Genomic DNA, 14,014 nt, shown 5'->3' on the forward strand with positions numbered 1-14,014 from the left:
GCAATCGCCTGCGGCCACACCACCTTGAATAAGCCTGATCTCGTCTGATCTCAGAAGCTAAGCAATGTTGGGCTTGGTTAGTACTTGGATGGGAGACCACCTGGGAATATCAAGTGCTGCAGGCATTACATTTTTGTAATTACATTTTACAATTGAAATGTGTGGAGGACAAAAGGAAATTTGGGAGGAATCACCCCCAGCTCACTAAACATAAAAGTCATGAAAGCAGAAATGCAATCGCCTGCGGCCACACCACCTTGAATAAGCCTGATCTCGTCTGATCTCAGAAGCTAAGCAATGTTGGGCTTGGTTAGTACTTGGATGGGAGACCACCTGGAAATATTAAGTGCTGCAGGCATTACATTTTTGTAATTACATTTTACAATTGAAATGTGTGGAGGACAAAAGGAAATTTTGGAGGAATCACCCCCAGCTCACTAAACATAAAAGTCATGAAAGCAGAAATGCAATCGCCTGCGGCCACACCACCTTGAATAAGCCTGATCTCGTCTGATCTCAGAAGCTAAGCAATGTTGGGCTTGGTTAGTACTTGGATGGGAGACCACCTGGGAATATCAAGTGCTGCAGGCATTACATTTTTGTAATTACATTTTACAATTGAAATGTGTGGAGGACAAAAGGAAATTTTGGAGGAATCACCCCCAGCTCACTAAACATAAAAGTCATGAAAGCAGAAATGCAATCGCATGCGGCCACACCACCTTGAATAAGCCTGATCTCGTCTGATCTCAGAAGCTAAGCAATGTTGGGCTTGGTTAGTACTTGGATGGGAGACCACCTGGGAATATCAAGTGCTGCAGGTATTACATTTTACAATTGAAATGTGTGGAGGACAAAAGGAAATTTTGGAGGAATCACCCCCAGCTCACTAAACATAAAAGTCATGAAAGCAGAAATGCAATCGCCTGCGGCCACACCACCTTGAATAAGCCTGATCTCGTCTGATCTCAGAAGCTAAGCAATGTTGGGCTTGGTTAGTACTTGGATGGGAGACCACCTGGGAATATCAAGTGCTGCAGGCATTACATTTTTGTAATTACATTTTACAATTGAAATGTGTGGAGGACAAAAGGAAATTTTGGAGGAATCACCCCCAGCTCACTAAACATAAAAGTCATGAAAGCAGAACAGCAATCGCCTGCGGCCACACCACCTTGAATAAGCCTGATCTCGTCTGATCTCAGAAGCTAAGCAATGTTGGGCTTGGTTAGTACTTGGATGGGAGACCACCTGGGAATATCAAGTGCTGCAGGCATTACATTTTTGTAATTACATTTTACAATTGAAATGTGTGGAGGACAAAAGGAAATTTTGGAGGAATCACCCCCAGCTCACTAAACATAAAAGTCATGAAAGCAGAAATGCAATCGCCTGCGGCCACACCACCTTGAATAAGCCTGATCTCGTCTGATCTCAGAAGCTAAGCAATGTTGGGCTTGGTTAGTACTTGGAGGGGAGACCACCTGGGAATATCAAGTGCTGCAGGCATTACATTTTACAATTGAAATGTGTGGAGGACAAAAGGAAATTTTGGAGGAATCACCCCCAGCTCACTAAACATAAAAGTCATGAAAGCAGAAATGCAATCGCCTGCGGCCACAGCACCTTGAATAAGCCTGATCTCGTCTGATCTCAGAAGCTAAGCAATGTTGGGCTTGGTTAGTACTTGGATGGGAGACCACCTGGGAATATCAAGTGCTGCAGGCATTACATTTTTGTAATTACATTTTACAATTGAAATGTGGGGAGGACAAAAGGAAATTTTGGAGGAATCACCCCCAGCTCACTAAACATAAAAGTCATGAAAGCAGAAATGCAATCGCCTGCGGCCACACCACCTTGAATAAGCCTGATCTCGTCTGATCTCAGAAGCTAAGCAATGTTGGGCTTGGTTAGTACTTGGATGGGAGACCACCTGGGAATATCAAGTGCTGCAGGCATTACATTTTACAATTGAAATGTGTGGAGGACAAAAGGAAATTTTGGAGGAATCACCCCCAGCTCACTAAACATAAAAGTCATGAAAGCAGAAATGCAATCGCCTGCGGCCACACCACCTTGAATAAGCCTGATCTCGTCTGATCTCAGAAGCTAAGCAATGTTGGGCTTGGTTAGTACTTGGATGGGAGACCACCTGGGAATATCAAGTGCTGCAGGCATTACATTTTTGTAATTACATTTTACAATTGAAATGTGTGGAGGACAAAAGGAAATTTTGGAGGAATCACCCCCAGCTCACTAAACATAAAAGTCATGAAAGCAGAAATGCAATCGCCTGCGGCCACACCACCTTGAATAAGCCTGATCTCGTCTGATCTCAGAAGCTAAGCAATGTTGGGCTTGGTTAGTACTTGGATGGGAGACCACCTGGGAATATCAAGTGCTGCAGGCATTACATTTTACAATTGAAATGTGTGGAGGACAAAAGGAAATTTTGGAGGAATCACCCCCAGCTCACTAAACATAAAAGTCATGAAAGCAGAAATGCAATCGCCTGCGGCCACACCACCTTGAATAAGCCTGATCTCGTCTGATCTCAGAAGCTAAGCAATGTTGGGCTTGGTTAGTACTTGGATGGGAGACCACCTGGGAATATCAAGTGCTGCAGGCATTACATTTTACAATTGAAATGTGTGGAGGACAAAAGGAAATTTTGGAGGAATCACCCCCAGCTCACAAAACATAAAAGTCATGAAAGCAGAAATGCAATCGCCTGCGGCCACACCACCTTGAATAAGCCTGATCTCGTCTGATCTCAGAAGCTAAGCAATGTTGGGCTTGGTTAGTACTTGGATGGGAGACCACCTGGGAATATCAAGTGCTGCAGGCATTACATTTTTGTAATTACATTTTACAATTGAAATGTGTGGAGGACAAAAGGAAATTTTGGAGGAATCACCCCCAGCTCACTAAACATAAAAGTCATGAAAGCAGAAATGCAATCGCCTGCGGCCACACCACCTTGAATAAGCCTGATCTCGTCTGATCTCAGAAGCTAAGCAATGTTGGGCTTGGTTAGTACTTGGATGGGAGACCACCTGGGAATATCAAGTGCTGCAGGCATTACATTTTTGTAATTACATTTTACAATTGAAATGTGTGGACGACAAAAGGAAATTTTGGAGGAATCACCCCCAGCTCACTAAACATAAAAGTCATGAAAGCAGAACAGCAATCGCCTGCGGCCACACCACCTTGAATAAGCCTGATCTCGTCTGATCTCAGAAGCTAAGCAATGTTGGGCTTGGTTAGTACTTGGATGGGAGACCACCTGGGAATATCAAGTGCTGCAGGCATTACATTTTACAATTGAAATGTGTGGAGGACAAAAGGAAATTTTGGAGGAATCACCCCCAGCTCACTAAACATAAAAGTCATGAAAGCAGAACAGCAATCGCCTGCGGCCACACCACCTTGAATAAGCCTGATCTCGTCTGATCTCAGAAGCTAAGCAATGTTGGGCTTGGTTAGTACTTGGATGGGAGACCACCTGGGAATATCAAGTGCTGCAGGCATTACATTTTTGTAATTACATTTTACAATTGAAATGTGTGGAGGACAAAAGGAAATTTTGGAGGAATCACCCCCAGCTCACTAAACATAAAAGTCATGAAAGCAGAAATGCAATCGCCTGCGGCCACACCACCTTGAATAAGCCTGATCTCGTCTGATCTCAGAAGCTAAGCAATGTTGGGCTTGGTTAGTACTTGGATGGGAGACCACCTGGGAATATCAAGTGCTGCAGGCATTACATTTTTGTAATTACATTTTACAATTGAAATGTGTGGAGGACAAAAGGAAATTTTGGAGGAATCACCCCCAGCTCACTAAACATAAAAGTCATGAAAGCAGAAATGCAATCGCCTGCGGCCACACCACCTTGAATAAGCCTGATCTCGTCTGATCTCAGAAGCTAAGCAATGTTGGGCTTGGTTAGTACTTGGATGGGAGACCACCTGGGAATATCAAGTGCTGCAGGCATTACATTTTTGTAATTACATTTTACAATTGAAATGTGTGGAGGACAAAAGGAAATTTTGGAGGAATCACCCCCAGCTCACTAAACATAAAAGTCATGAAAGCAGAAATGCAATCGCCTGCGGCCACACCACCTTGAATAAGCCTGATCTCGTCTGATCTCAGAAGCTAAGCAATGTTGGGCTTGGTTAGTACTTGGATGGGAGACCACCTGGGAATATCAAGTGCTGCAGGCATTACATTTTACAATTGAAATGTGTGGAGGACAAAAGGAAATTTTGGAGGAATCACCCCCAGCTCACTAAACATAAAAGTCATGAAAGCAGAAATGCAATCGCCTGCGGCCACACCACCTTGAATAAGCCTGATCTCGTCTGATCTCAGAAGCTAAGCAATGTTGGGCTTGGTTAGTACTTGGATGGGAGACCACCTGGGAATATCAAGTGCTGCAGGCATTACATTTTACAATTGAAATGTGTGGAGGACAAAAGGAAATTTTGGAGGAATCACCCCCAGCTCACTAAACATAAAAGTCATGAAAGCAGAAATGCAATCGCCTGCGGCCACACCACCTTGAATAAGCCTGATCTCGTCTGATCTCAGAAGCTAAGCAATGTTGGGCTTGGTTAGTACTTGGATGGGAGACCACCTGGGAATATCAAGTGCTGCAGGCATTACATTTTTGTAATTACATTTTACAATTGAAATGTGTGGAGGACAAAAGGAAATTTTGGAGGAATCACCCCCAGCTCACTAAACATAAAAGTCATGAAAGCAGAAATGCAATCGCCTGCGGCCACACCACCTTGAATAAGCCTGATCTCGTCTGATCTCAGAAGCTAAGCAATGTTGGGCTTGGTTAGTACTTGGATGGGAGACCACCTGGGAATATCAAGTGCTGCAGGCATTACATTTTTGTAATTACATTTTACAATTGAAATGTGTGGACGACAAAAGGAAATTTTGGAGGAATCACCCCCAGCTCACTAAACATAAAAGTCATGAAAGCAGAAATGCAATCGCCTGCGGCCACACCACCTTGAATAAGCCTGATCTCGTCTGATCTCAGAAGCTAAGCAATGTTGGGCTTGGTTAGTACTTGGATGGGAGACCACCTGGGAAGATCAAGTGCTGAAGGCATTACATTTTACAATTGAAATGTGTGGAGGACAAAAGGAAATTTGGGAGGAATCACCCCCAGCTCACTAAACATAAAAGTCATGAAAGCAGAACAGCAATCGCCTGCGGCCACACCACCTTGAATAAGCCTGATCTCGTCTGATCTCAGAAGCTAAGCAATGTTGGGCTTGGTTAGTACTTGGATGGGAGACCACCTGGGAATATCAAGTGCTGCAGGCATTACATTTTACAATTGAAATGTGTGGAGGACAAAAGGAAATTTTGGAGGAATCACCCCCAGCTCACTAAACATAAAAGTCATGAAAGCAGAACAGCAATCGCCTGCGGCCACACCACCTTGAATAAGCCTGATCTCATCTGATCTCAGAAGCTAAGCAATGTTGGGCTTGGTTAGTACTTGGATGGGAGACCACCTGGGAATATCAAGTGCTGCAGGCATTACATTTTTGTAATTACATTTTACAATTGAAATGTGTGGAGGACAAAAGGAAATTTTGGAGGAATCACCCCCAGCTCACTAAACATAAAAGTCATGAAAGCAGAAATGCAATCGCCTGCGGCCACACCACCTTGAATAAGCCTGATCTCGTCTGATCTCAGAAGCTAAGCAATGTTGGGCTTGGTTAGTACTTGGATGGGAGACCACCTGGGAATATCAAGTGCTGCAGGCATTACATTTTTGTAATTACATTTTACAATTGAAATGTGTGGAGGACAAAAGGAAATTTTGGAGGAATCACCCCCAGCTCACTAAACATAAAAGTCATGAAAGCAGAAATGCAATCGCCTGCGGCCACACCACCTTGAATAAGCCTGATCTCGTCTGATCTCAGAAGCTAAGCAATGTTGGGCTTGGTTAGTACTTGGATGGGAGACCACCTGGGAATATCAAGTGCTGCAGGCATTACATTTTTGTAATTACATTTTACAATTGAAATGTGTGGAGGACAAAAGGAAATTTTGGAGGAATCACCCCCAGCTCACTAAACATAAAAGTCATGAAAGCAGAAATGCAATCGCCTGCGGCCACACCACCTTGAATAAGCCTGATCTCGTCTGATCTCAGAAGCTAAGCAATGTTGGGCTTGGTTAGTACTTGGATGGGAGACCACCTGGGAATATCAAGTGCTGCAGGCATTACATTTTTGTAATTACATTTTACAATTGAAATGTGTGGAGGACAAAAGGAAATTTTGGAGGAATCACCCCCAGCTCACTAAACATAAAAGTCATGAAAGCAGAAATGCAATCGCCTGCGGCCACACCACCTTGAATAAGCCTGATCTCGTCTGATCTCAGAAGCTAAGCAATGTTGGGCTTGGTTAGTACTTGGATGGGAGACCACCTGGGAATATCAAGTGCTGCAGGCATTACATTTTTGTAATTACATTTTACAATTGAAATGTGTGGAGGACAAAAGGAAATTTTGGAGGAATCACCCCCAGCTCACTAAACATAAAAGTCATGAAAGCAGAAATGCAATCGCCTGCGGCCACACCACCTTGAATAAGCCTGATCTCGTCTGATCTCAGAAGCTAAGCAATGTTGGGCTTGATTAGTACTTGGATGGGAGACCACCTGGGAATATCAAGTGCTGCAGGCATTACATTTTTGTAATTACATTTTACAATTGAAATGTGTGGAGGACAAAAGGAAATTTTGGAGGAATCACCCCCAGCTCACTAAACATAAAAGTCATGAAAGCAGAAATGCAATCGCCTGCGGCCACACCACCTTGAATAAGCCTGATCTCGTCTGATCTCAGAAGCTAAGCACTGTTGGGCTTGGTTAGTACTTGGATGGGAGACCACCTGGGAATATCAAGTGCTGCAGGCATTACATTTTTGTAATTACATTTTACAATTGAAATGTGTGGAGGACAAAAGGAAATTTTGGAGGAATCACCCCCAGCTCACTAAACATAAAAGTCATGAAAGCAGAAATGCAATCGCCTGCGGCCACACCACCTTGAATAAGCCTGATCTCGTCTGATCTCAGAAGCTAAGCAATGTTGGGCTTGGTTAGTACTTGGATGGGAGACCACCTGGGAATATCAAGTGCTGCAGGCATTACATTTTACAATTGAAATGTGTGGAGGACAAAAGGAAATTTTGGAGGAATCACCCCCAGCTCACTAAACATAAAAGTCATGAAAGCAGAAATGCAATCGCCTGCGGCCACACCACCTTGAATAAGCCTGATCTCGTCTGATCTCAGAAGCTAAGCAATGTTGGGCTTGGTTAGTACTTGGATGGGAGACCACCTGGGAATATCAAGTGCTGCAGGCATTACATTTTACAATTGAAATGTGTGGAGGACAAAAGGAAATTTTGGAGGAATCACCCCCAGCTCACTAAACATAAAAGTCATGAAAGCAGAAATGCAATCGCCTGCGGCCACACCACCTTGAATAAGCCTGATCTCGTCTGATCTCAGAAGCTAAGCAATGTTGGGCTTGGTTAGTACTTGGATGGGAGACCACCTGGGAATATCAAGTGCTGCAGGCATTACATTTTACAATTGAAATGTGTGGAGGACAAAAGGAAATTTTGGAGGAATCACCCCCAGCTCACTAAACATAAAAGTCATGAAAGCAGAAAAGCAATCGCCTGCGGCCACACCACCTTGAATAAGCCTGATCTCGTCTGATCTCAGAAGCTAAGCAATGTTGGGCTTGGTTAGTACTTGGATGGGAGACCACCTGGGAATATCAAGTGCTGCAGGCATTACATTTTAGTAATTACATTTTACAATTGAAATGTGTGGAGGACAAAAGGAAATTTTGGAGGAATCACCCCCAGCTCACTAAACATAAAAGTCATGAAAGCTGAACTGCAATCGCCTGCGGCCACACCACCTTGAATAAGCCTGATCTCGTCTGATCTCAGAAGCTAAGCAATGTTGGGCTTGGTTAGTACTTGGATGGGAGACCACCTGGGAATATCAAGTGCTGCAGGCATTACATTTTTGTAATTACATTTTACAATTGAAATGTGTGGAGGACAAAAGGAAATTTTGGAGGAATCACCCCCAGCTCACTAAACATAAAAGTCATGAAAGCAGAAATGCAATCGCCTGCGGCCACACCACCTTGAATAAGCCTGATCTCGTCTGATCTCAGAAGCTAAGCAATGTTGGGCTTGGTTAGTACTTGGATGGGAGACCACCTGGGAATATCAAGTGCTGCAGGCATTACATTTTTGTAATTACATTTTACAATTGAAATGTGTGGAGGACAAAAGGAAATTTTGGAGGAATCACCCCCAGCTCACTAAACATAAAAGTCATGAAAGCAGAAATGCAATCGCCTGCAGCCACACCACCTTGAATAAGCCTGATCTCGTCTGATCTCAGAAGCTAAGCAATGTTGGTCTTGGTTAGTACTTGGATGGGAGACCACCTGGGAATATCAAGTGCTGCAGGCATTACATTTTACAATTGAAATGTGTGGAGGACAAAAGGAAATTTTGGAGGAATCACCCCCAGCTCACTAAACATAAAAGTCATGAAAGCAGAAATGCAATCGCCTGCGGCCACACCACCTTGAATAAGCCTGATCTCGTCTGATCTCAGAAGCTAAGCAATGTTGGGCTTGATTAGTACTTGGATGGGAGACCACCTGGGAATATCAAGTGCTGCAGGCATTACATTTTTGTAATTACATTTTACAATTGAAATGTGTGGAGGACAAAAGGAAATTTTGGAGGAATCACCCCCAGCTCACTAAACATAAAAGTCATGAAAGCAGAAATGCAATCGCCTGCGGCCACACCACCTTGAATAAGCCTGATCTCGTCTGATCTCAGAAGCTAAGCAATGTTGGGCTTGGTTAGTACTTGGATGGGAGACCACCTGGGAATATCAAGTGCTGCAGGCATTACATTTTTGTAATTACATTTTACAATTGAAATGTGTGGAGGACAAAAGGAAATTTTGGAGGAATCACCCCCAGCTCACTAAACATAAAAGTCATGAAAGCAGAAATGCAATCGCCTGCGGCCACACCACCTTTAATAAGCCTGATCTCGTCTGATCTCAGAAGCTAAGCAATGTTGGGCTTGGTTAGTACTTGGATGGGAGACCACCTGGGAATATCAAGTGCTGCAGGCATTACATTTTACAATTGAAATGTGTGGAGGACAAAAGGAAATTTTGGAGGAATCACCCCCAGCTCACTAAACATAAAAGTCATGAAAGCAGAAATGCAATCGCCTGCGGCCACACCACCTTGAATAAGCCTGATCTCGTCTGATCTCAGAAGCTAAGCAATGTTGGGCTTGGTTAGTACTTGGATGGGAGACCACCTGGGAATATCAAGTGCTGCAGGCATTACATTTTACAATTGAAATGTGTGGAGGACAAAAGGAAATTTTGGAGGAATCACCCCCAGCTCACTAAACATAAAAGTCATGAAAGCAGAAATGCAATCGCCTGCGGCCACACCACCTTGAATAAGCCTGATCTCGTCTGATCTCAGAAGCTAAGCAATGTTGGGCTTGGTTAGTACTTGGATGGGAGACCACCTGGGAATATCAAGTGCTGCAGGCATTACATTTTACAATTGAAATGTGTGGAGGACAAAAGGAAATTTTGGAGGAATCACCCCCAGCTCACTAAACATAAAAGTCATGAAAGCAGAAAAGCAATCGCCTGCGGCCACACCACCTTGAATAAGCCTGATCTCGTCTGATCTCAGAAGCTAAGCAATGTTGGGCTTGGTTAGTACTTGGATGGGAGACCACCTGGGAATATCAAGTGCTGCAGGCATTACATTTTAGTAATTACATTTTACAATTGAAATGTGTGGAGGACAAAAGGAAATTTTGGAGGAATCACCCCCAGCTCACTAAACATAAAAGTCATGAAAGCTGAACTGCAATCGCCTGCGGCCACACCACCTTGAATAAGCCTGATCTCGTCTGATCTCAGAAGCTAAGCAATGTTGGGCTTGGTTAGTACTTGGATGGGAGACCACCTGGGAATATCAAGTGCTGCAGGCATTACATTTTTGTAATTACATTTTACAATTGAAATGTGTGGAGGACAAAAGGAAATTTTGGAGGAATCACCCCCAGCTCACTAAACATAAAAGTCATGAAAGCAGAAATGCAATCGCCTGCGGCCACACCACCTTGAATAAGCCTGATCTCGTCTGATCTCAGAAGCTAAGCAATGTTGGGCTTGGTTAGTACTTGGATGGGAGACCACCTGGGAATATCAAGTGCTGCAGGCATTACATTTTTGTAATTACATTTTACAATTGAAATGTGTGGAGGACAAAAGGAAATTTTGGAGGAATCACCCCCAGCTCACTAAACATAAAAGTCATGAAAGCAGAAATGCAATCGCCTGCGGCCACACCACCTTGAATAAGCCTGATCTCGTCTGATCTCAGAAGCTAAGCAATGTTGGGCTTGGTTAGTACTTGGATGGGAGACCACCTGGGAATATCAAGTGCTGCAGGCATTACATTTTACAATTGAAATGTGTGGAGGACAAAAGGAAATTTTGGAGGAATCACCCCCAGCTCACTAAACATAAAAGTCATGAAAGCAGAAATGCAATCGCCTGCGGCCACACCACCTTGAATAAGCCTGATCTCGTCTGATCTCAGAAGCTAAGCAATGTTGGGCTTGGTTAGTACTTGGATGGGAGACCACCTGGGAATATCAAGTGCTGCAGGCATTACATTTTTGTAATTACATTTTACAATTGAAATGTGTGGAGGACAAAAGGAAATTTTGGAGGAATCACCCCCAGCTCACTAAACATAAAAGTCATGAAAGCAGAAATGCAATCGCCTGCGGCCACACCACCTTGAATAAGCCTGATCTCGTCTGATCTCAGAAGCTAAGCAATGTTGGGCTTGGTTAGTACTTGGATGGGAGACCACCTGGGAATATCAAGTGCTGCAGGCATTACATTTTTGTAATTACATTTTACAATTGAAATGTGTGGAGGACAAAAGGAAATTTTGGAGGAATCACCCCCAGCTCACTAAACATAAAAGTCATGAAAGCAGAAATGCAATCGCCTGCGGCCACACCACCTTGAATAAGCCTGATCTCGTCTGATCTCAGAAGCTAAGCAATGTTGGGCTTGGTTAGTACTTGGATGGGAGACCACCTGGGAATATCAAGTGCTGCAGGCATTACATTTTACAATTGAAATGTGTGGAGGACAAAAGGAAATTTTGGAGGAATCACCCCCAGCTCACTAAACATAAAAGTCATGAAAGCAGAAATGCAATCGCCTGCGGCCACACCACCTTGAATAAGCCTGATCTCGTCTGATCTCAGAAGCTAAGCAATGTTGGGCTTGGTTAGTACTTGGATGGGAGACCACCTGGGAATATCAAGTGCTGCAGGCATTACATTTTACAATTGAAATGTGTGGAGGACAAAAGGAAATTTTGGAGGAATCACCCCCAGCTCACTAAACATAAAAGTCATGAAAGCAGCAATGCAATCGCCTGCGGCCACACCACCTTGAATAAGCCTGATCTCATCTGATCTCAGAAGCTAAACAATGTTGGGCTTGGTTAGTAGTTGGATGGGAGACCACCTGGGAATATCAAGTGCTGCAGGCATTACATTTTTGTAATTACATTTTACAATTGAAATGTGTGGAGGACAAAAGGAAATTTTGGAGGAATCACCCCCAGCTCACTAAACATAAAAGTCATGAAAGCAGAAATGCAATCGCCTGCGGCCACACCACCTTGAATAAGCCTGATCTCGTCTGATCTCAGAAGCTAAGCAATGTTGGGCTTGGTTAGTACTTGGATGGGAGACCACCTGGGAATATCAAGTGCTGCAGGCATTACATTTTTGTAATTACATTTTACAATTGAAATGTGTGGAGGACAAAAGGAAATTTTGGAGGAATCACCCCCAGCTCACTAAACATAAAAGTCATGAAAGCAGAAATGCAATCGCCTGCGGCCACACCACCTTGAATAAGCCTGATCTCGTCTGATCTCAGAAGCTAAGCAATGTTGGGCTTGGTTAGTACTTGGATGGGAGACCACCTGGGAATATCAAGTGCTGCAGGCATTACATTTTTGTAATTACATTTTACAATTGAAATGTGTGGAGGACAAAAGGAAATTTTGGAGGAATCACCCCCAGCTCACTAAACATAAAAGTCATGAAAGCAGAAATGCAATCGCCTGCGGCCACACCACCTTGAATAAGCCTGATCTCGTCTGATCTCAGAAGCTAAGTAATGTTGGGCTTGGTTAGTACTTGGATGGGAGACCACCTGGGAATATCAAGTGCTGCAGGCATTACATTTTTGTAATTACATTTTACAATTGAAATGTGTGGAGGACAAAAGGAAATTTTGGAGGAATCACCCCCAGCTCACTAAACATAAAAGTCATGAAAGCAGAAATGCAATCGCCTGCGGCCACACCACCTTGAATAAGCCTGATCTCGTCTGATCTCAGAAGCTAAGCAATGTTGGGCTTGGTTAGTACTTGGATGGGAGACCACCTGGGAATATCAAGTGCTGCAGGCATTACATTTTACAATTGAAATGTGTGGAGGACAAAAGGAAATTTTGGAGGAATCACCCCCAGCTCACTAAACATAAAAGTCATGAAAGCAGAAATGCAATCGCCTGCGGCCACACCACCTTGAATAAGCCTGATCTCGTCTGATCTCAGAAGCTAAGTAATGTTGGGCTTGGTTAGTACTTGGATGGGAGACCACCTGGGAATATCAAGTGCTGCAGGCATTACATTTTTGTAATAACATTTTACAATTGAAATGTGTGGAGGACAAAAGGAAATTTTGGAGGAATCACCCCCAGCTCACTAAACATAAAAGTCATGAAAGCAGAAATGCAATCGCCTGCGGCCACACCACCTTGAATAAGCCTGATCTCGTCTGATCTCAGAAGCTAAGCAATGTTGGGCTTGGTTAGTACTTGGATGGGAGACCACCTGGGAATATCAAGTGCTGCAGGCATTACATTTTACAATTGAAATGTGTGGAGGACAAAAGGAAATTTTGGAGGAATCACCCCCAGCTCACTAAACATAAAAGTCATGAAAGCAGAAATGCAATCGCCTGCGGCCACACCACCTTGAATAAGCCTGATCTCGTCTGATCTCAGAAGCTAAGCAATGTTGGGCTTGGTTAGTACTTGGATGGGAGACCACCTGGGAATATCAAGTGCTGCAGGCATTACATTTTACAATTGAAATGTGTGGAGGACAAAAGGAAATTTTGGAGGAATCACCCCCAGCTCACTAAACATAAAAGTCATGAAAGCAGAAATGCAATCGCCTGCGGCCACACCACCTTGAATAAGCCTGATCTCGTCTGATCTCAGAAGCTAAGCAATGTTGGGCTTGGTTAGTACTTGGATGGGAGACCACCTGGGAATATCAAGTGCTGCAGGCATTACATTTTACAATTGAAATGTGTGGAGGACAAAAGGAAATTTTGGAGGAATCACCCCCAGCTCACTAAACATAAAAGTCATGAAAGCAGAAATGCAATCGCCTGCGGCCACACCACCTTGAATAAGCCTGATCTCGTCTGATCTCAGAAGCTAAGCAATGTTGGGCTTGGTTAGTACTTGGATGGGAGACCACCTGGGAATATCAAGTGCTGCAGGCATTACATTTTACAATTGAAATGTGTGGAGGACAAAAGGAAATTTTGGAGGAATCACCCCCAGCTCACTAAACATAAAAGTCATGAAAGCAGAAATGCAATCGCCTGCGGCCACACCACCTTGAATAAGCCTGATCTCGTCTGATCTCAGAAGCTAAGCAATGTTGGGCTTGGTTAGTACTTGGATGGGAGACCACGTGGGAATATCAAGTGCTACAGGCATTACATTTTTGTAATTACATTTTACA

General features: G+C 43.6%; 62 non-coding genes across 62 annotated transcripts; all 62 read left to right on the forward strand.

Moving 5' to 3' along the window:
* Positions 1-6: 6 nt before the first annotated feature.
* On the forward strand, positions 7-125 carry LOC131718925 (5S ribosomal RNA). Its single transcript, XR_009317821.1, has one exon. It is a non-coding gene; the product is annotated as a 5S ribosomal RNA (ribosomal RNA).
* Positions 126-239: 114 nt separating this feature from the next.
* Positions 240-358, forward strand: LOC131713055 (5S ribosomal RNA). Its single transcript, XR_009314943.1, has one exon. It is a non-coding gene; the product is annotated as a 5S ribosomal RNA (ribosomal RNA).
* Positions 359-472: 114 nt separating this feature from the next.
* Positions 473-591, forward strand: LOC131718926 (5S ribosomal RNA). Its single transcript, XR_009317822.1, has one exon. It is a non-coding gene; the product is annotated as a 5S ribosomal RNA (ribosomal RNA).
* Positions 592-705: 114 nt separating this feature from the next.
* Positions 706-824, forward strand: LOC131712550 (5S ribosomal RNA). Its single transcript, XR_009314441.1, has one exon. It is a non-coding gene; the product is annotated as a 5S ribosomal RNA (ribosomal RNA).
* A 100-nt stretch (positions 825-924) lies between these two features.
* On the forward strand, positions 925-1,043 carry LOC131718928 (5S ribosomal RNA). Its single transcript, XR_009317824.1, has one exon. It is a non-coding gene; the product is annotated as a 5S ribosomal RNA (ribosomal RNA).
* A 114-nt stretch (positions 1,044-1,157) lies between these two features.
* LOC131718929 (5S ribosomal RNA) lies at positions 1,158-1,276 on the forward strand. The gene has a single exon (XR_009317825.1). It is a non-coding gene; the product is annotated as a 5S ribosomal RNA (ribosomal RNA).
* Positions 1,277-1,390: 114 nt separating this feature from the next.
* Positions 1,391-1,509, forward strand: LOC131711713 (5S ribosomal RNA). The gene has a single exon (XR_009313601.1). It is a non-coding gene; the product is annotated as a 5S ribosomal RNA (ribosomal RNA).
* Positions 1,510-1,609: 100 nt separating this feature from the next.
* On the forward strand, positions 1,610-1,728 carry LOC131712499 (5S ribosomal RNA). The gene has a single exon (XR_009314390.1). It is a non-coding gene; the product is annotated as a 5S ribosomal RNA (ribosomal RNA).
* Positions 1,729-1,842: 114 nt separating this feature from the next.
* Positions 1,843-1,961, forward strand: LOC131718930 (5S ribosomal RNA). Its single transcript, XR_009317826.1, has one exon. It is a non-coding gene; the product is annotated as a 5S ribosomal RNA (ribosomal RNA).
* A 100-nt stretch (positions 1,962-2,061) lies between these two features.
* On the forward strand, positions 2,062-2,180 carry LOC131718931 (5S ribosomal RNA). The gene has a single exon (XR_009317827.1). It is a non-coding gene; the product is annotated as a 5S ribosomal RNA (ribosomal RNA).
* A 114-nt stretch (positions 2,181-2,294) lies between these two features.
* LOC131718932 (5S ribosomal RNA) lies at positions 2,295-2,413 on the forward strand. Its single transcript, XR_009317828.1, has one exon. It is a non-coding gene; the product is annotated as a 5S ribosomal RNA (ribosomal RNA).
* Positions 2,414-2,513: 100 nt separating this feature from the next.
* LOC131718933 (5S ribosomal RNA) lies at positions 2,514-2,632 on the forward strand. The gene has a single exon (XR_009317829.1). It is a non-coding gene; the product is annotated as a 5S ribosomal RNA (ribosomal RNA).
* A 100-nt stretch (positions 2,633-2,732) lies between these two features.
* Positions 2,733-2,851, forward strand: LOC131718934 (5S ribosomal RNA). Its single transcript, XR_009317830.1, has one exon. It is a non-coding gene; the product is annotated as a 5S ribosomal RNA (ribosomal RNA).
* Positions 2,852-2,965: 114 nt separating this feature from the next.
* Positions 2,966-3,084, forward strand: LOC131718935 (5S ribosomal RNA). The gene has a single exon (XR_009317831.1). It is a non-coding gene; the product is annotated as a 5S ribosomal RNA (ribosomal RNA).
* A 114-nt stretch (positions 3,085-3,198) lies between these two features.
* LOC131718936 (5S ribosomal RNA) lies at positions 3,199-3,317 on the forward strand. The gene has a single exon (XR_009317832.1). It is a non-coding gene; the product is annotated as a 5S ribosomal RNA (ribosomal RNA).
* A 100-nt stretch (positions 3,318-3,417) lies between these two features.
* LOC131718937 (5S ribosomal RNA) lies at positions 3,418-3,536 on the forward strand. The gene has a single exon (XR_009317833.1). It is a non-coding gene; the product is annotated as a 5S ribosomal RNA (ribosomal RNA).
* Positions 3,537-3,650: 114 nt separating this feature from the next.
* On the forward strand, positions 3,651-3,769 carry LOC131718939 (5S ribosomal RNA). Its single transcript, XR_009317835.1, has one exon. It is a non-coding gene; the product is annotated as a 5S ribosomal RNA (ribosomal RNA).
* A 114-nt stretch (positions 3,770-3,883) lies between these two features.
* On the forward strand, positions 3,884-4,002 carry LOC131718940 (5S ribosomal RNA). The gene has a single exon (XR_009317836.1). It is a non-coding gene; the product is annotated as a 5S ribosomal RNA (ribosomal RNA).
* Positions 4,003-4,116: 114 nt separating this feature from the next.
* On the forward strand, positions 4,117-4,235 carry LOC131718941 (5S ribosomal RNA). The gene has a single exon (XR_009317837.1). It is a non-coding gene; the product is annotated as a 5S ribosomal RNA (ribosomal RNA).
* Positions 4,236-4,335: 100 nt separating this feature from the next.
* On the forward strand, positions 4,336-4,454 carry LOC131718942 (5S ribosomal RNA). The gene has a single exon (XR_009317838.1). It is a non-coding gene; the product is annotated as a 5S ribosomal RNA (ribosomal RNA).
* A 100-nt stretch (positions 4,455-4,554) lies between these two features.
* On the forward strand, positions 4,555-4,673 carry LOC131718943 (5S ribosomal RNA). The gene has a single exon (XR_009317839.1). It is a non-coding gene; the product is annotated as a 5S ribosomal RNA (ribosomal RNA).
* A 114-nt stretch (positions 4,674-4,787) lies between these two features.
* Positions 4,788-4,906, forward strand: LOC131718944 (5S ribosomal RNA). The gene has a single exon (XR_009317840.1). It is a non-coding gene; the product is annotated as a 5S ribosomal RNA (ribosomal RNA).
* Positions 4,907-5,020: 114 nt separating this feature from the next.
* LOC131712794 (5S ribosomal RNA) lies at positions 5,021-5,139 on the forward strand. Its single transcript, XR_009314683.1, has one exon. It is a non-coding gene; the product is annotated as a 5S ribosomal RNA (ribosomal RNA).
* A 100-nt stretch (positions 5,140-5,239) lies between these two features.
* Positions 5,240-5,358, forward strand: LOC131718945 (5S ribosomal RNA). Its single transcript, XR_009317841.1, has one exon. It is a non-coding gene; the product is annotated as a 5S ribosomal RNA (ribosomal RNA).
* A 100-nt stretch (positions 5,359-5,458) lies between these two features.
* On the forward strand, positions 5,459-5,577 carry LOC131717835 (5S ribosomal RNA). Its single transcript, XR_009316728.1, has one exon. It is a non-coding gene; the product is annotated as a 5S ribosomal RNA (ribosomal RNA).
* A 114-nt stretch (positions 5,578-5,691) lies between these two features.
* LOC131718946 (5S ribosomal RNA) lies at positions 5,692-5,810 on the forward strand. The gene has a single exon (XR_009317842.1). It is a non-coding gene; the product is annotated as a 5S ribosomal RNA (ribosomal RNA).
* A 114-nt stretch (positions 5,811-5,924) lies between these two features.
* On the forward strand, positions 5,925-6,043 carry LOC131718947 (5S ribosomal RNA). Its single transcript, XR_009317843.1, has one exon. It is a non-coding gene; the product is annotated as a 5S ribosomal RNA (ribosomal RNA).
* A 114-nt stretch (positions 6,044-6,157) lies between these two features.
* Positions 6,158-6,276, forward strand: LOC131718948 (5S ribosomal RNA). The gene has a single exon (XR_009317844.1). It is a non-coding gene; the product is annotated as a 5S ribosomal RNA (ribosomal RNA).
* Positions 6,277-6,390: 114 nt separating this feature from the next.
* On the forward strand, positions 6,391-6,509 carry LOC131718950 (5S ribosomal RNA). Its single transcript, XR_009317846.1, has one exon. It is a non-coding gene; the product is annotated as a 5S ribosomal RNA (ribosomal RNA).
* A 114-nt stretch (positions 6,510-6,623) lies between these two features.
* LOC131717056 (5S ribosomal RNA) lies at positions 6,624-6,742 on the forward strand. Its single transcript, XR_009315941.1, has one exon. It is a non-coding gene; the product is annotated as a 5S ribosomal RNA (ribosomal RNA).
* A 114-nt stretch (positions 6,743-6,856) lies between these two features.
* LOC131711393 (5S ribosomal RNA) lies at positions 6,857-6,975 on the forward strand. Its single transcript, XR_009313276.1, has one exon. It is a non-coding gene; the product is annotated as a 5S ribosomal RNA (ribosomal RNA).
* Positions 6,976-7,089: 114 nt separating this feature from the next.
* LOC131718951 (5S ribosomal RNA) lies at positions 7,090-7,208 on the forward strand. The gene has a single exon (XR_009317847.1). It is a non-coding gene; the product is annotated as a 5S ribosomal RNA (ribosomal RNA).
* Positions 7,209-7,308: 100 nt separating this feature from the next.
* LOC131718952 (5S ribosomal RNA) lies at positions 7,309-7,427 on the forward strand. The gene has a single exon (XR_009317848.1). It is a non-coding gene; the product is annotated as a 5S ribosomal RNA (ribosomal RNA).
* A 100-nt stretch (positions 7,428-7,527) lies between these two features.
* Positions 7,528-7,646, forward strand: LOC131718953 (5S ribosomal RNA). Its single transcript, XR_009317849.1, has one exon. It is a non-coding gene; the product is annotated as a 5S ribosomal RNA (ribosomal RNA).
* A 100-nt stretch (positions 7,647-7,746) lies between these two features.
* On the forward strand, positions 7,747-7,865 carry LOC131718954 (5S ribosomal RNA). Its single transcript, XR_009317850.1, has one exon. It is a non-coding gene; the product is annotated as a 5S ribosomal RNA (ribosomal RNA).
* A 114-nt stretch (positions 7,866-7,979) lies between these two features.
* On the forward strand, positions 7,980-8,098 carry LOC131718955 (5S ribosomal RNA). The gene has a single exon (XR_009317851.1). It is a non-coding gene; the product is annotated as a 5S ribosomal RNA (ribosomal RNA).
* A 114-nt stretch (positions 8,099-8,212) lies between these two features.
* LOC131718956 (5S ribosomal RNA) lies at positions 8,213-8,331 on the forward strand. Its single transcript, XR_009317852.1, has one exon. It is a non-coding gene; the product is annotated as a 5S ribosomal RNA (ribosomal RNA).
* A 114-nt stretch (positions 8,332-8,445) lies between these two features.
* LOC131711937 (5S ribosomal RNA) lies at positions 8,446-8,564 on the forward strand. The gene has a single exon (XR_009313826.1). It is a non-coding gene; the product is annotated as a 5S ribosomal RNA (ribosomal RNA).
* A 100-nt stretch (positions 8,565-8,664) lies between these two features.
* Positions 8,665-8,783, forward strand: LOC131717067 (5S ribosomal RNA). The gene has a single exon (XR_009315952.1). It is a non-coding gene; the product is annotated as a 5S ribosomal RNA (ribosomal RNA).
* Positions 8,784-8,897: 114 nt separating this feature from the next.
* Positions 8,898-9,016, forward strand: LOC131718957 (5S ribosomal RNA). Its single transcript, XR_009317853.1, has one exon. It is a non-coding gene; the product is annotated as a 5S ribosomal RNA (ribosomal RNA).
* A 114-nt stretch (positions 9,017-9,130) lies between these two features.
* Positions 9,131-9,249, forward strand: LOC131710452 (5S ribosomal RNA). Its single transcript, XR_009312324.1, has one exon. It is a non-coding gene; the product is annotated as a 5S ribosomal RNA (ribosomal RNA).
* A 100-nt stretch (positions 9,250-9,349) lies between these two features.
* Positions 9,350-9,468, forward strand: LOC131718958 (5S ribosomal RNA). The gene has a single exon (XR_009317854.1). It is a non-coding gene; the product is annotated as a 5S ribosomal RNA (ribosomal RNA).
* Positions 9,469-9,568: 100 nt separating this feature from the next.
* On the forward strand, positions 9,569-9,687 carry LOC131718959 (5S ribosomal RNA). The gene has a single exon (XR_009317855.1). It is a non-coding gene; the product is annotated as a 5S ribosomal RNA (ribosomal RNA).
* A 100-nt stretch (positions 9,688-9,787) lies between these two features.
* On the forward strand, positions 9,788-9,906 carry LOC131718961 (5S ribosomal RNA). The gene has a single exon (XR_009317857.1). It is a non-coding gene; the product is annotated as a 5S ribosomal RNA (ribosomal RNA).
* Positions 9,907-10,020: 114 nt separating this feature from the next.
* Positions 10,021-10,139, forward strand: LOC131718962 (5S ribosomal RNA). Its single transcript, XR_009317858.1, has one exon. It is a non-coding gene; the product is annotated as a 5S ribosomal RNA (ribosomal RNA).
* Positions 10,140-10,253: 114 nt separating this feature from the next.
* LOC131718963 (5S ribosomal RNA) lies at positions 10,254-10,372 on the forward strand. The gene has a single exon (XR_009317859.1). It is a non-coding gene; the product is annotated as a 5S ribosomal RNA (ribosomal RNA).
* Positions 10,373-10,486: 114 nt separating this feature from the next.
* Positions 10,487-10,605, forward strand: LOC131718964 (5S ribosomal RNA). The gene has a single exon (XR_009317860.1). It is a non-coding gene; the product is annotated as a 5S ribosomal RNA (ribosomal RNA).
* A 100-nt stretch (positions 10,606-10,705) lies between these two features.
* Positions 10,706-10,824, forward strand: LOC131718965 (5S ribosomal RNA). Its single transcript, XR_009317861.1, has one exon. It is a non-coding gene; the product is annotated as a 5S ribosomal RNA (ribosomal RNA).
* A 114-nt stretch (positions 10,825-10,938) lies between these two features.
* Positions 10,939-11,057, forward strand: LOC131718966 (5S ribosomal RNA). Its single transcript, XR_009317862.1, has one exon. It is a non-coding gene; the product is annotated as a 5S ribosomal RNA (ribosomal RNA).
* A 114-nt stretch (positions 11,058-11,171) lies between these two features.
* Positions 11,172-11,290, forward strand: LOC131718967 (5S ribosomal RNA). The gene has a single exon (XR_009317863.1). It is a non-coding gene; the product is annotated as a 5S ribosomal RNA (ribosomal RNA).
* Positions 11,291-11,390: 100 nt separating this feature from the next.
* LOC131718968 (5S ribosomal RNA) lies at positions 11,391-11,509 on the forward strand. The gene has a single exon (XR_009317864.1). It is a non-coding gene; the product is annotated as a 5S ribosomal RNA (ribosomal RNA).
* Positions 11,510-11,609: 100 nt separating this feature from the next.
* On the forward strand, positions 11,610-11,728 carry LOC131711402 (5S ribosomal RNA). The gene has a single exon (XR_009313285.1). It is a non-coding gene; the product is annotated as a 5S ribosomal RNA (ribosomal RNA).
* A 114-nt stretch (positions 11,729-11,842) lies between these two features.
* On the forward strand, positions 11,843-11,961 carry LOC131718969 (5S ribosomal RNA). The gene has a single exon (XR_009317865.1). It is a non-coding gene; the product is annotated as a 5S ribosomal RNA (ribosomal RNA).
* Positions 11,962-12,075: 114 nt separating this feature from the next.
* On the forward strand, positions 12,076-12,194 carry LOC131718970 (5S ribosomal RNA). The gene has a single exon (XR_009317866.1). It is a non-coding gene; the product is annotated as a 5S ribosomal RNA (ribosomal RNA).
* A 114-nt stretch (positions 12,195-12,308) lies between these two features.
* On the forward strand, positions 12,309-12,427 carry LOC131710763 (5S ribosomal RNA). The gene has a single exon (XR_009312645.1). It is a non-coding gene; the product is annotated as a 5S ribosomal RNA (ribosomal RNA).
* A 114-nt stretch (positions 12,428-12,541) lies between these two features.
* Positions 12,542-12,660, forward strand: LOC131718972 (5S ribosomal RNA). Its single transcript, XR_009317868.1, has one exon. It is a non-coding gene; the product is annotated as a 5S ribosomal RNA (ribosomal RNA).
* A 100-nt stretch (positions 12,661-12,760) lies between these two features.
* LOC131710764 (5S ribosomal RNA) lies at positions 12,761-12,879 on the forward strand. Its single transcript, XR_009312646.1, has one exon. It is a non-coding gene; the product is annotated as a 5S ribosomal RNA (ribosomal RNA).
* A 114-nt stretch (positions 12,880-12,993) lies between these two features.
* On the forward strand, positions 12,994-13,112 carry LOC131718973 (5S ribosomal RNA). Its single transcript, XR_009317869.1, has one exon. It is a non-coding gene; the product is annotated as a 5S ribosomal RNA (ribosomal RNA).
* A 100-nt stretch (positions 13,113-13,212) lies between these two features.
* Positions 13,213-13,331, forward strand: LOC131718974 (5S ribosomal RNA). Its single transcript, XR_009317870.1, has one exon. It is a non-coding gene; the product is annotated as a 5S ribosomal RNA (ribosomal RNA).
* Positions 13,332-13,431: 100 nt separating this feature from the next.
* Positions 13,432-13,550, forward strand: LOC131718975 (5S ribosomal RNA). The gene has a single exon (XR_009317871.1). It is a non-coding gene; the product is annotated as a 5S ribosomal RNA (ribosomal RNA).
* A 100-nt stretch (positions 13,551-13,650) lies between these two features.
* On the forward strand, positions 13,651-13,769 carry LOC131718976 (5S ribosomal RNA). Its single transcript, XR_009317872.1, has one exon. It is a non-coding gene; the product is annotated as a 5S ribosomal RNA (ribosomal RNA).
* Positions 13,770-13,869: 100 nt separating this feature from the next.
* LOC131712170 (5S ribosomal RNA) lies at positions 13,870-13,988 on the forward strand. The gene has a single exon (XR_009314062.1). It is a non-coding gene; the product is annotated as a 5S ribosomal RNA (ribosomal RNA).
* The last annotated feature ends 26 nt before the right edge of the window (positions 13,989-14,014 follow it).

Source organism: Acipenser ruthenus, chromosome 44 (genome assembly GCF_902713425.1).
Source record: "Acipenser ruthenus chromosome 44, fAciRut3.2 maternal haplotype, whole genome shotgun sequence".
Classification (NCBI taxonomy): Eukaryota; Metazoa; Chordata; class Actinopteri; order Acipenseriformes; family Acipenseridae; genus Acipenser; species Acipenser ruthenus.